The 14651-nt window shown below is 44.2% G+C and overlaps 1 protein-coding gene across 4 annotated transcripts in view; it reads right to left on the bottom strand.

Annotated features, from left to right (window-relative positions):
• Positions 1 to 6256, bottom strand: part of Cflar (CASP8 and FADD like apoptosis regulator) — an 82435-nt gene extending 76179 nt beyond the window's left edge. The window contains exons 1-2 of one of the 4 annotated variants that reach the window (XM_027396965.2): positions 6103 to 6256; positions 3537 to 3614 (exon numbers count right to left, since the gene is read on the bottom strand). The gene's annotated coding sequence lies outside the window, so the exon portion shown is untranslated. Of the gene's footprint in view, positions 1 to 3536; positions 3847 to 6102 lie in introns of those variants that run through there. The other 3 variants (XM_027396959.2, XM_027396963.2, XM_027396966.2) reach the window with 3 other exon arrangements.
• Between the last annotated feature and the right edge of the window lie 8395 nt (positions 6257 to 14651).

Below are 14651 nucleotides of genomic sequence, written 5' to 3'. Positions count from 1 at the left end.
AGAGGCAGGCGGATTTCTGTGAGTTCGAGACCAGCTTGGTCTACAAGAGCTAGTTCCAGGACAGCCTCCAAAGCCACAGAGAAACCTGTCTCGAACCACCCCCCCAAAAGAAATTTTTAAGTAATTTTTCCCAAATAGGACAGAAAGCAGTTTGCTCTCCTCAGAACTACTACTGTCTTGTATGTGGCGGTGTCCACTGGCTTTGTTGGGGAAAGTCACAGGCAAATATTTGCTTCACTCACAAATTACAAAGCTTTCGATTTCCTTGGCAGACAAAAAACAACAGGCCAAATGGCTTGGTTTAGGCAAGATTTCAAATTTTAATTCTTTGGTAAAACCTTAGTTCAAAGACCAAATCTCATCTAGGTATACAAAGGAAGAAGTGGATGGGCCTTGTCTTTTGATGCTGTTGTTCTTTTGCATGTCTAAACCATCTGATGTGGAGTGTAGAGGAACTGGGTGTACATTTTCATGAACCAGCAGTCAGGAAGAACCACATTGTTTCTCAGGCCTGGTAATACACACTTGCCAGGCTGAGGCTGAAGAACAGTGAGCTCAATGCCAGCCTGGGCTGGGCAATATACTGATACTTTCTTTAAAACAAACAAACAAACAAAGGTGAGCTAAGAAACAACCCTGAATGCCTAAGAGAACAGCTCAATATTTAGTAGATTTGAAGCTTGTCTTGAATTAACATTTTAGCCAAGCAAATACATTTGATCAGTTACACAGATTCTCTAGATTGATCCTTCAGCAGACAGCTCAGTTTGCGGACTAAAAAGTCATACATATACCAAGGATATAAAGCTTCTAAAATTCCTTTCAGTATAGTTTTTTTTCTAATTATGAAAAGTTCTCTTTGTTATGAGAGACTCTGAATTGAACAAAATAACAGGGAGAATAAAATAAAAACTGCCCCCTCTGCTTCATTTGGTCATCCTTGATACTCTCACCTGTCTGATTCTTTAAGATTCTCTGACATTCCTGAAAACAACCCAGGTTAAAGAGAGAGACTTATTCTACATTTAGGCTGAACGATGGCCAGCTTGTTTACGGATAGCCTAGGCAGAGTAATTGCATCACTTCCCACGGGGACAGCTTTGTGTTATAAATAGCTTCCCAGTTCCCACCACAAAATTTTAATAGGTTCCCCAGGCCTTAAGTACAACTTTATAGCTATCTATCAGATTAAATAGCATGGCATTGGGGTTAAAACAGAGCATAAGGCAGTCAGGAAACTTTTATTGAGGTTTCAGTAGTCAACCCAGCCAAGGTTCTGCACCTAACTTTTTACTACTTTGGGTTTTCCTAATCAGAAGGGAAGTTCAGTCAGCAGAGGACAATGCAAGTACATACTTTCACTCTGAGTTCTGCCAGGAAGTTATGATGACCATTCGGGGGCTTTGGTGGGCCCTCCTAACACCTAGAGGTATGTAAGAGGTCTGTGAAGTACCTATCCTTCAAAGCAAAGAACCGACTGACTTTAAAAACTGCTTTTCAGTCAAGGATGGAGATACACATCTGTCATTATAGCAGTAGAGAGAGATGGAGGCAGGATGATCAGGAGTTCAAGGATGGCCCAGGCTCCAGGAGACTTGATGGCAAACAAAAACTACTTTTGAAAGCTTCAAGAAAAACAGTTTTGTTTTTTCTTGTTTCTTTGTTTGTTTTTAAGACCACAGATTATAAAGGCAAAGGAAATTAAAAAAAAAAAAAAAAAAAAAAAAAAAGCAGGAGCCTTCACAGGTGGATGAAAGCTTTGGTTCCCACTCATGAAGCCAGGTCATTAAAGGAAGTCATTCACTCCGAAACACACCAAGCCTTGGAAGAAGTCTAAACAGCAGGAGTTTTCAATTGCACTGAAAACCTGAGGTGATAGATACAGATAAAAAACACTGATGGGCCTGGGTTAATGGCTCGTGCCAGTAATCTTAGTACATGGGAAGCTGAGGCAAGTAGATTTGGAGAATTCAAGGACAACCTATGCCAGCTTGTCTTAAAATAAAAAAAAAAAAAAAAAAGAAAAGATACTACCCTCTTCACCTGAAGCAGTCACTACAGAAGACACAATCTTGAGTATGTGGTGAAGCTGATACCAAGTTGATAGAACTTAATTCCTCCAATGGACCCCAACCATTGGTTTCTTGGTGTAGCCCAGGCTGTCCTCGAACTCGCTCTGTAGACTAGGCTGGCCTTGAACTCACAGAGATCCACTTGCCTCTGCCTCCCGAGTGCTGGGATTAAGTGTGTGCACCACCACCACTGCCCGGCTACAACTAAGGTCTTTTGCTCTTGAATTGTTTTTGTTTCCTCGCATTAAAGAAAAAGTGGCTATGAGTGCAGCATCAAATGAGCATAAATACAGAACAAGGTACAAAGAGCACAAGAGTACAATTTTACCTGGAAAGAAATGATTCACGAACACACACAACACAGTCGTTTTCTTCCAAGTGTGACACAAAAGAAGAAATTATTCCCCAAAGCTAAGAATTGAAGAGGGAAGAGGGAAATCAGGGCAAATGAAACCAATTACAGAGGTTCACATTCTGAAGAGACCATTGCCCAAAGATGGAAACAGGGAGGGAGGGGCATTAGGCCAGGGAAGCAGAAATAATGATACCACAAACATCAGTTCTGAAAGACAGTTTGGAGAAAGAACATCCATCATACAAAAATAAGTGGAGAGGGAGGGAGGAAGCAGGAGGGAGGGAACATTTAAAAAAAAAAGCAAACAGACTGTAGTTGAATACACAATGTATAAAAGGCTGAAAACAGCAACCTTTGGCTATCTCTAGAGAATAGGCTCATGGGGGGGGGAGGTAGGGGGAGAGTTGAATCTCTATTGCTATGCAAGCACTAAACACAGGAACTTGTCAGAGAGGTTTTGGATATTAAAATGCAAAGTACGAAGTGAAATCCTGTGCTAAGGGGCAAGACAGCTAGCTACCCCAGCTTGTTAAAGGTGGGGGATGCTCCTGTAGGTGGGGTGTCTGGTCTGAGGGGCGAAAGTCAGCTAGGGCATAACTGGTAGAGCTTCTTGCTTCAGAGATCTAAGAAAAACAAACGTGCTTTGAGTATAGGAAGGACCCTGAGCCAAGCGCTTGCTGCCTTACACTTGTCCAGCAGGCTTCTTCCCAGGACGGGCTGTCCTTGGGCTTTGTCCAGGCAGCCTCTCCACCGAGGTTACAGAAAAACAAAACAAAACCAAGTACCATGTCCAGAACTTTGCTCCATCCGGAGCAGCTCACTGGATTAACAAGCAGGCGTTTGAGTCCAGTAACGAGTTTAATTTAATCAATCTTTGACCCTCTCCAAGAAAAAAAAAAGAAAAGACTTGAATTTAAAAGTATCACAAGTATGGAGGAGCTACAAGTGGGTCCCCAATAAAAACTCAGAAAAGGACCAAGGGTGGCAGACAGGAAAGGAACCCTTTCCTGCATTAACAGGACAGCTGTTAATGCAGCTCCCCCAACGTCCGGAGTCCCTGGGGGTAAAGTCAGAATAGGAGGGAATGGGCAGGGTCTCGGTTTACTCACGCCGGGCGGTCGCCGGCTCATCCTACTCAACAGTGGCCCAGAATCTCGCCTGTCCTCGCCGGAGACCTCCAGAAGACACTGGAAAGAACACAAGACATCTGGAGTTCTAGAAAGTTGCCAGCTGCTAGCTAGGTGACCTGCCAGCAAGTCCAACAGGTTCACGGACGCTGGTACCCGCCCAGCGCAAAGGACAGCGCACCCTTCCAGTGACCAGAGGAGGGCTCCGAAGAGATATGAATGCCCCCCAGACCACAAAGACTGAGCCAAGGCCATGCTGGATCCCAAGACCCTAATAGGAGGCCACAAGACCAAACCGACTTCCGCCTCTGCTGGCGGAACCGACCAGCCAAGGCTCAGACACCCACCCACGACACCACCACGACACCTCCCTCTCCCCCCCCCCGTGCCCGCCACGCCTACTTCCCCAGAGGAAGCAACACCCTCGGGGCGGGGAACTGGTTTAGGTTAGCAAGTATTGACATGCTAAAGTTCAAATGTCGCCAAAAACCAAGTACAACATAAAACTTATAGAAAAAGCCATTTAAGCTGAGTGTGATGGCACCCACCCAGACCCTTATTTTTTTTTGGGGGGGGGGGATTGCCAAGGAGGGGAGATCACGAATTGCAGGCCATAGTAAGACCCAGTCAAAAAAAAAAACCTATTTTTACCAACTCATCCAACACAAAGATTACAAGTAAAATAACTTGACCAAAAAGAAAGTTCCTGTAAGAAAAGTATTCAGAATTCACTTACAGCTAGGTGGTGGTGATAAGACAGGGCTAGATAGAGGTTCCCCCATCTTCAATTCCTGCTAAGGCCATTTCAAGTTTAACTAGAATTTGAACTCTTTGATAGAGAATTCCGTGGGAAATTGCCCAACTCTGTTCGAGGAACTCAAGTTCAAGGTGCCCGCCCCGGCTAGCTTAGCTTCTGTTAAACTGCCTGCCTACTTGCCTTTTGTCAAATTGCTTGCTTAAGCAAAGTGCCAACCCACCCCCACCCCCAGCTGCCGATTGAGATGCTTGGACATGTTTCTGCCTTCAAAGCCCTGCTAGGAACATTGAGAGCTACACTTAGGTTCTGAATACCTAAGGGTAGTCCCAGCTGGCTGGAATAAATACTTTCAACTGGCTATAAACTATGGCTGAGTGGGCTCCCAGGAACACTGACAAACAGTGGTGCTCACCTTTGATCCTAGCAATGCAATTAGGAGACAGAGGCAGGAGGATCTCTGTGAGTTCTAGGCCACCCTAGTCTATCTACATAATGAGTTCAAGGCCGGCCAGGGCTACACAGAGAACGTTGTCTCAGAAAACCAAAACATAAAAATAGATACTAATTTGCTTACAAACCAAGGGTGTTTGTGATACCGGAGAGCTGAGCATTTTGTTTGTTCAGAACCTTTTTTAAAAGTCATCATTCTTCTATCTAAAATCTCTTTGTAGAGGTTTTAGATTTCATTTTAGACCATCCCAGTTGGTCAAGGCCTGCCTTATATGACCCCGTACTGGCCTCACCCCTTTAGTGTAAGAACAAATTTCAAAGGTAACTAACCCAGAAGGATTTATTGGTGCCCTTGAATTTACTCCAGCTCTCCAGAACTTACTATGAACAACAGTAGCCTTTGTTCTATTGCATTCCTTTGTTAATGTTCAAGCGAACTTGCCCTCCCACACCAATCCAGACCTGGTTAAGAGAAAACATCTTAAAATCTTCATAGTTTTACCCCATCTTAAGTGGATGAGAAAGAGTAGCAGGATCGGGCTTACTTTAAGGAATAGATAGATGATAGATAGATAGATAGATAGATAGATAGATAGATAGATAGATAGATAGATAGATATAGATAGATAGATATTCCTAGGGAAAGGTTTCTTGTCATTTGTCAACAACACTAAAGTGCTTTGGGAAATAACCTAGGCACTTCACTAGGCTCTTGAAAGTGAAACTGGAGGAACTGAGTAAACTCAATCGAGAACGCACACAACTCAGAAAAAATGATCCCTATCATCAACTTTTCAAAAATTCGTAGTTCAGACAGTTCAACTCCAGGAAACGAATAACTCTCAAGATGCTTATGCAAGGCTTTTGTGGCTTGACCAGCCAAGTTAATCTTTAGTTTCCCGCCTGGGGACACAGGGGTATTCCCCCTGAGGTTTATGGGTTCCCTCCTGTTCCGGGGTGCTCAAGGGTCGTGTTGGGCTACATCCCCGCGGGTCCCATCGCCTGAACACACCAGGCCACCTCCGGCTGGGCTATCGCCCCCTGCGGCCGCCCTGCTGGTACCCGCACAGCAAGAAGAAGCGAAGCGAAGCAGGACTGCGCACAGGGCTGCGAGCGCTGCGCCCAGGCCAGTGCCCAGCGGGCCAAGCCGGCAGAGGAACTGCAGTCCTCCCGGGCTCCGCCCGCCCGTACCCTCCTGTGCGCCGGCGAGCGGCTCGCAGCTGCCTCCAGGGCCGAGCCGGGAGGCTAACAGCGGAGAAAGGGAAAACATGGCGTCTCGGCCTCGCGCAGCGACACAAGTAGCGCGTGTGGCGCGCGGGTTACACCGCGCAGGTCACGTACCCGTCTTGCCCTAAGTGGTGGCTGGGGTGGCTCAGATCTCTGGGACTTGACTCTGCGGATGTCGGGTCTGCGCAGGCAAGATGGAGGCACACGGAAACCGAAACCAGGAGAGGCGGACGTGGCAGCAGGCGCGGCTCCCCACCCGGGGCTGGGCCGTGAGAGACCATTTAGGATCCCGAGCCATCTTGTGTGTGCTGGGGACACACAATTCAGGTCCTCTGCAAGAGCACTAAGCACTGTAACCGATGAGCGGTCTCCCTAGCCCCTTACTTAACTTTATATAGACAATAAAAGGGCTTTGGCTAGTCATGTATGTCACTTTTATTTTAATTTGTAGAAATGTTTAAAATACAGAAAAACGCAAATAAGATAGTAAAAACAGCCTCCTTTCTCATTTAGTGGAATCGTTCCACTGGGAGAGGATTGGTGGCCATCAAGCCTTCTGCTCCCTTGCTGTGTTGTAGTCCCTTCTTATTGCTGCAGTTCCCTCTTAATTCCCACTAATCTTTTTGTTTGTTTGTTTTTGTTTTTCGAGACAGGGTTTCCCTTTGTTGCCCTGGCTGTCCTGGAACTCGCTCTGGAGTCCAGGCTGGCTTCAAACTCACAGAGATCCGCCTGCCTCTGCCTCCCAAGTGCTGGGATTAAAGGTGTGCTCCACCACCAGCCTTTTTTTTCCCCAGTAATTTTTCTAAGAAGAAGCCATACTTTTTAAATGGTTAGATATTGACTATTGACTGATAAATTGCCTAGTGCCTGTAATCTCATGACTTGGGAGGCAGAGGCAGGAGGATCAGGTATTCAAAGCCACCCATGGTTACCTAGCAAGTTCAAGGACAGCCTGGACTATATGGGATTCTGTCTAAAAGACAAAGACATTGACTAATAAATCATCTTTCTTTAGATTTAAAGAACCCAGAATGTCTGATAATCTTCTTACACCAGCAGAATCTTACCCTTTTTCTTTTTTATTTATGAATTTTAAAATTCTTATAGGTAGTATATTTTTATTATATTTTCTCCCCTCACCAAACTCCTCCCCACATCCCTACCCACCCAACTTCGTTTTTCTTTCTCTCTCTCTCTCCCCAAATGACCCCAAAGCCAAAGAGATCAAAATCAAGCAAAAACCAGTAAGACAAAAAATTACCAAAAGCAAAGCAACACATACACAGAGGATGCTGTTTTGTGTTGTTTGTTGGGTCCAGGGATGCAAAGAGTGGGGGAACAGACCCCCAAGTCTGAAGCAGAAGCAAACTTTATTAAAACAAAAATCACCATGGGACACAAAAAGCTTACCAGTTAACTGGGACCACATTCAGGGATGGAGCGTGTGAAGCTGTGGCAGTGGGGACTGACTTGGGGCCTCTTCTTATAGTGAAACCGAGCACCCAACCAAGTGTGGGTGTGGGTCAAAGAGCTTTTACAACCTTGAAGCCAGGCTTAAATTCGAATTATATTTTAAGTGGTACAGCTTTTGGCTATAAGATGCTAGGATTTTTGTTTTGTTTTGCAGATTTTTTTATTTGAATTAGAAACAAGATTGTTTTACATGACAATCCCAGTTCCCTTCTCCCTCCCATCCTCCCCTACCACCCCCCCAACTAAAACCCTACCTATCACAGCTCCCCCTGGATGGTGAGGCCTTCCATAGGGTGTCATCAGAGTCTATCATATCCTTTGGGATAGGGCCTAGGCCCACCCCCATGTGTCTTGGCTCAGGGAGTATTCCTCTATGTGGAATGGGCTCCCAAAGTCCACACCTATGCTAGGGATAAGTACTGAACTACTACAGGAGGTCCCATAGATTTCCGAGGTTTCCTCGCTGAAACCCATGTTCCTGGGGTCTGGATCAGTTCCATGCTGGTTTCCCAGCTATCAGTCTGAGGAGCAAGAGTTCGCCTTGTTCAAGTCAGCTGTTTCTGTGGGTTTCACCAGCCTGGTCTGGACCCCTTTGCTCATCACTCATCCTTCTCTGCATCTGGATTCCATTTCAGTTCAGTGATTAGTTGTGGGTGTCAGCTTCTACTTCCAGCAGCTTCTGGATGAGGGCTATCGGGTGGCATATAAGTCAGTCATCAATCTCATTATCAGGGGAGGGCATTTAAGGTAGCCTCTCCTCTGTTGCTTAGATTGTTAGCTGGTGTCATCTTTGTGGATCTCCAGACATTTCCCTAGTGCCTGATTTCTCTGTAAACCTAAAATGTCTCCCTCTATTATGGTATCTCCATTCTTGTTGTCTTCTATTCTTCACCTGACTCAGTCTTTCTGCTCCCTCATGTCCTCTGCATCCATCCTCTTCTCCCCTTCTCATTCTCGTAGCTCCCTCCCCCCTCCTCCCTTGCTCCCAATTTGCTCAGGAGATCTTGTTCCTTCCCCCTTCTCCAGGGGACCGTGTATGTCTCTCTTAGGGTCCTCCTTGTTTACTAGCTTCTCTGGCAGTGTGGATTGTAGGCTGGTAATCCTTTACTCTATGTCTAAAATCCGCATATGAGTGAGTACCTACCATGTTTGTCTTTTTGTGTTGGGATACCTCACTCAGAATGGTTTCTTCTAGTTCCATCCATTTTCTTGCAAATTTCAAGATTCCATTGTTTTTTCCACTGAGTAGTACTCCATTTTGTAAATGTACCACATTTTCTCTATCCATTCTTCGGTTGAGGGGCATCTAGGTTGATTCCAGTTTCTGGCTATTACAAATAGCCAGATGCTATGAATATCGTTGAACAGATGTCCTTGTTGTATGAATGTGCTTCTTTTGGGTATATGCCCAAGAGTAAAATTGCTGGATCTTGTGGTAGACCTGAAGGGACCAGCTTCCCTTTCAGCAGCCATAACACGTGCTTGCCATAAATCTGCCTTGGTCACTTAGAGGTCAGATGCCTGCCTCGTGACAAGGAACCAATCAGAAGTTAGCTGGTAGCGCTATGCTTTACGACCCTGGGTGTGCTTTATGGACAAGCGCACAGCAATGATGCACAAAGCATAGCAACCACCCTGGGAGGACCTATGGGCCATATCAACCAGTTGACCAATCAACACAGGGCAAGCCCTCCAAGCCTGGAGGCACACCAATCATGAGCCTGTGCGTACCCCTAGACACTCCCCTTACGCTGTCCTATAAGATCTCTTGGGAGGCCCTAGGAGCTGTCTTTTCTAGCCATCCACCATGGCAGGTGGGTGAAAGACCCGAGCTAACATGGGGTTAGCTCGTTAAATTATAATAAAGCCTCATGCAGTTTGCATCAAGCTCTCAAATCCGCCTAGTGATTGGGGTGACCGTGATCGTGGCCTGGGACCCTGGATACCTTTGTGCATGGAAATAGGCTTGGGTCTATCTGCAGTCTTCTACATGTCTGCATCTAGTTATGCCAGCACCATTTGTTGAAAATGTTCTCTTTGTTCCATTGTATAAATTTGGATTGTTTGTCAAAAATCAGGTGTTCATAGGTGTGTGGGTTAATATCATGGTTTTCAACTCTATGGATGCTAGGATGTTAACTTAGGAAGTTTGCTAAAGCCTGTGACTGATACAGCCGCTTTGCTTTGCTTTTTGTTGTCCCCAAAAGAGCACAATGAAAGAATACCTCTTCCCAGCAGGTGTCACATAGCTTCATGGTTAGTCATGAGACTTTGTGTCCATTTCCCCTTCTCAGGGCTGGGATTTTGTCCGTTTTGAGCCTATGCAGGTCTTGTGCCTATTGTCAAAGCCTTCATGAATTCATTTGTGTATCAGTCCTGTTGTGTCTTGGAGTCATCCACTACCTCCACTACTTGTAAGGGAACAAGTTTTTCATCTCCTCTTCTGCATACATCCCTGATCCCTGAGGGGAGGGGTATAATGAAGACATCTCATTTAGGGCTGAGTGCTCCAAAATTTCTCACTCTCCACACACTGTCCAGTTGTGGGTCTCTGTGTTAATTCCCATCTACTGCATAAAGAAACCTCCCTATTACTTTGCTCTTTTAGTAGAGTAACAGTAGTAGATTTTCCCCTAGGGTTCATGACCTATCCAGTTTCAGGTCTTGGCCACTTTAGCAGTGTCATGTATGGGATCCCATGGAGTGGGCCTTAAATCCAATCCAACAGTGGTTTGTTACTCCCATAACATTCATGCTGCTGTTGTACCAGTGTGTCTTGCATACAGGTCACTGTGGTGGGTCATAGGGTATTAAAGCCAACATTATTTAGGACTTTGAGTTTTAACAGCTTGGACCCATTCCTAAATCTTAAAATCTTAAATGCCCCTTACAAAACAAACAAACGAAAAAACAATGTAACTTAAGGATTGGGCCAGATGACACAGCTTGTGAATCTTTTCCCTGTGTCCAAAGACCTAAGATGGATTCCTAGAACCCGAGTAAAGGAGAAAAGAAAGAACCCACTCCAGAAAGGTGGCCTGTGACATTCACACGTGTGTCATGCCATACAAATAACAATGCATACATAGAACACACAAAATAATAAATAAATAATGTAAAATGTGTAACTTAGAAAGCAAAAGAGCTGGGTGGTAGTAGTGCACAGAGCTTGGGAGGCAGAAGCAGGTGGATCTCTGTGAGTTTGGGACCAGCCTGGTCTACAAAGCGAGTTCCAGGACAGTCAGGCTACACAGAGAAACCCTGTCTTGAAAAATCAAAAAAGAAAAAAGAAAAAAGAAAAGCAAAAGAATGTATGTCATATATAGAACACACAAAATAATAAATAAAATGTAAAATATGTAACTTAGAAGGCAAAGGGATGTATGTCCACTGGAAGACAATAAGGCACAGCTGCCCATTGAGGGACCATATCCGTACTTGGATTCGTTTTATTCTTACCCTGAGCATCCATTCATTCACTCATATATGTTATTATTTTTCTTGTGTTTCAAGTTTTCTCATTCTTACAGGGTTTCTACAAAAATACTTGGATAACAAAAATTAACAAAGTGTAATTTTTCTATAGGAGAGCATGCTGAGGAGACAAAAAATGCTCTATCAAGAACTCCCACCCCCCCAAAAAAAAAGCAACTAGTGACATACTGTCCTCAAATTAATCTCATGAACCCCATTGAGATTTTACCACATCACACTTAGTCTAAGAGTCAAGCACTGCATCTTTTTATAGGTACACTTTTACTTGACCATAGGGTCACAGACTTAGAAAGTTCTATAGAAATTTAGCTATGCCCCCTTATTCTTAACTATTGGGATTTCAATCTATTTTCCTGTTGCTGTATGTCTTCCCTCTTTTCGATTTTTGAGACAGAGTCTCTCTATGTAGCCCTGGCTGGCCCAGAACTCATTGTGATCCACCTGCCTCTGCCTCTCCAAGTGCTGTGATTAAAGGTGTATGCTATGAACCACCACACCTGCCGCTCTCTCTCTCTCTCTCTGAATGAGTACATATATGTATATATACTTTTTATTTTGCTGCAAATGTGTGTCTGTGTGTGTGCATACACGTATGTGGGTATCTGAGGAGACCACACAGATCCCATGGAACTAGAGTTACAGCTGTTTGTGAAACATCTGATGTGGTGTGGGTGCTGGAAACCAAACTCAGGTCCTCTGGAAAAGTAGCACGTCTTTTTTTTTTTTTTTTTTTTTTTTTTTTTGGTTTTTCAAGACAGGGCTCCTCTGTGGCTTTGGAGGGTGTCCTGGAACTAGCTCTTGTAAATCAGGCTGGTCTCAAACTCACAGAGATCCACCTGCCTATGCCTCTGCCTCCTGGGTGCTGGGATTAAAGGCATGCGCCACCACTGCCCAGCGCAGCAAGTAGTCTTAAAGCAAGTAATCTTAACTTCGGAACCACCTTTCCAGCCCCTGCCTTATGTTTTCTAAAAGAATAAAAAATCATTTTGACGATTTTTAAAATTTCCAGCCCATCACAGAAATATTACATTCTGACTTTAGGGTTTCCTCCAAGAAATTTTCAAGGCAGTTGACATAAAATATGGACATTACCCAATGTGATGTTGAAATTCTGCCTACTAAATACTAACTCCACCCCCCCATCACTAGTTACAGCACATTTGATGGGAATGTTGTCCACACCAGGGGCTATTGCAAGAGTACTCAAGAATGGTGCCATTAACAAGATAGCTATGACAAATTCCACAAGCTAGCTGGAAGCCAGGTCTTTCTAGAATGGCATGAGTTTATAAGTCAGTTCCTAAAATATCTTTCAACTTCTCTCTGCATCCCACAAACATACATTATCTTTACTACAAGGGTTTTTTTCATGTGGTCAGCCAGCTCCAAAAAAATGGTTGTGTTCGGGAAGCATAGAAACATTCCTGGGGTGTTCCTCTGTTTTCACAGAGGTCTCATCTCCTAATGCAATTGTCCTCAGTAATGCACTTTAAGTTGCACTTTGAGTTTTTCTGGATGAAGTTCCCAAATCTCATCCATTTATTCCTTAACATCCAAAAAGGCTTTCAGTGATTCTGATGCAGCCAAAAAACGGACTGTGCATGATTGTTAGGAAGCTTCATGGTGTCCAGGGAACAGACAATGAAGTTAGCTGTATCTTAGTTAGGGTTACCATTGCTGTGGGAAGAAAGGGTATGCTTGCCTTACATACCCTTAATCACAGTTCACTGAGGGAAGTCAGGACAGGAACTCAAGCAGGGCTGGAATCTAGAGGCCATCCTATATCACTAATTAAGAAAGTGCCCTACAGACTCTCCTACAGCCCAATCTTACACACTCGATTTCTCAGTTTAGGTTCCCTTCTCTCAGATGACTATAGCTTGCTCAAGTTGACTTGAAACTAGGAAGCCCAAGCTGTAAAAGCCAAGAAACAATCTGCGGATCCTGAGAGTATTTAAACTTAAGAATCACACTGAGTTACATATCCATCCATAGAAGTTTATACCAATCCACAGCCCCTATCCCTCAAATGAGGCAGTGAGGTGGAGAGAGAGTGCCTAGGGTTCCAAAAGCCATCTTAAAGCTCATTAGACCAGAACCTGCTGCATTTGCTCTTAGACTGTGTAATGGGCTCAACTGAATATTTCTTTCAGTTGCCAACCACATGGAAATCCTCCATTGCTATCCTTCAGCTGTAAGTCTTCTGGCAACAGTGTTGTAAAGTGGAAGCCTCCTTCCTGAGCCAATGAACCTTTCATAGCCCATTTTCTTGGAGTATTCGATGTCCCAGGAGCCTCAAGGAGCTTCCATCAGGGTGAGCACTTGAAGATGGGGCAATTTGGCATATGCCTTCACCCATATACATTACTATCGATTTATGAGTTCACACTTTTATCAAGGGGTGAAAATCTGTGTCAATCAATACTTCTTTTGATATTCAACTTATCTCCCAATTGGCCCAGAAAAGACCTTTCAAGTTAGCTTTGTGTTCATTTGGTTCTTTGAGCACTTCCTTGATAGCTTCCATATCCAAATGTTCCAAATGTTTCACATACAACTTGCTGTTTCTGTGCTCCAGTATTGGAGTCTGTCCTTTCTTCAGGAGTTTTATTCACTTTCCTCCAATGAGAAACCCCTCCACCCAGGTTCTGTCAAAAGGAGGAGAATGAATGGGAAAGGGGGGGAGAGAAGAGATGAGACAGACCTCTGGGGACAGGAGTGGCAAAAAAAAAGAGAGGCAAAGAGGGGGGAGGAGAGGGAGAGAGAAGGAGAGACAGAGAAACAGGGGGTGTGGGAGGGAGAGAAAGAGACTAAAAGTGGGCAAGGCCCATGTTTTAAAAGGGAACGAGGTAAATGCACACAGAAGGTGATCTTAGTGACTGCAGCTGAGGACATAGCCTAGTCAGGCACCCAAGGGCAGGCCAGTACAAATGACTTGAATACTAATAGATGAGGCTAAAAAAATTATCCTGGGTAAGGTAACCCAGATCCCCAAAGATAAATATTACATGTTTTCTGTAAAGATGTTAGTTTTTAATCTTTATTTGTGTGTGTGTTTGAGTCCAAATAACCACAGAGATTAAGTAGCTAGTAGGGGACTCGGGGATCTTCTAAGGACAGAGAAATAGAATATAGTAATATAAATAGAAAAAGAGAATTTGAATATGTGGGTGGGGTGGGAGGGTAGAGTAAAGGAGGGAATATGGGAAGAAGAAAAGTAAGGTTTATAGTACCCAGCTACAAACCTCTCAGCCTATAACAGCAACAACCTGCCTACAAGATATACTAGAGCAATAGTGGCACAAATGTTATGGGAGTAACTGGTCACTTTTAAAAATTGGACTTAACTTGATGAGATGCAACTCATATATGATGCTGCTAAAGTGGCCAAGAAACTGAGACTAGATAAGTCACGGATCCTAGGAAAAAACCTACTACTGTTATTCTACTAAAGGCCACAGCAATAAAATGACTCCTAATGACATATTGCTATACTCGTAGAATAGAGCACCATTCTACCCTCACCAGAGAGGCTTCTTCTTGTGGGAGATGATAATTGACACATAGACCCACACTGGACACAGAGAAGGTGAAGTGGACACAAAGCTCCACCCCTAACCATGAAGTTCTGTGTAATTGATATCTTCTGGGAAAGGGAAACTCTGTGTATATTAATCACTGTCCAGGGCAGGCCT

The sequence above is a fragment of the Cricetulus griseus genome, chromosome 2 (assembly GCF_003668045.3).
Source record: "Cricetulus griseus strain 17A/GY chromosome 2, alternate assembly CriGri-PICRH-1.0, whole genome shotgun sequence".
Classification (NCBI taxonomy): Eukaryota; Metazoa; Chordata; class Mammalia; order Rodentia; family Cricetidae; genus Cricetulus; species Cricetulus griseus.
Note: the sequence above shows the minus strand (reverse complement) of the source record. Positions and strands in the feature narration are given on the sequence as shown.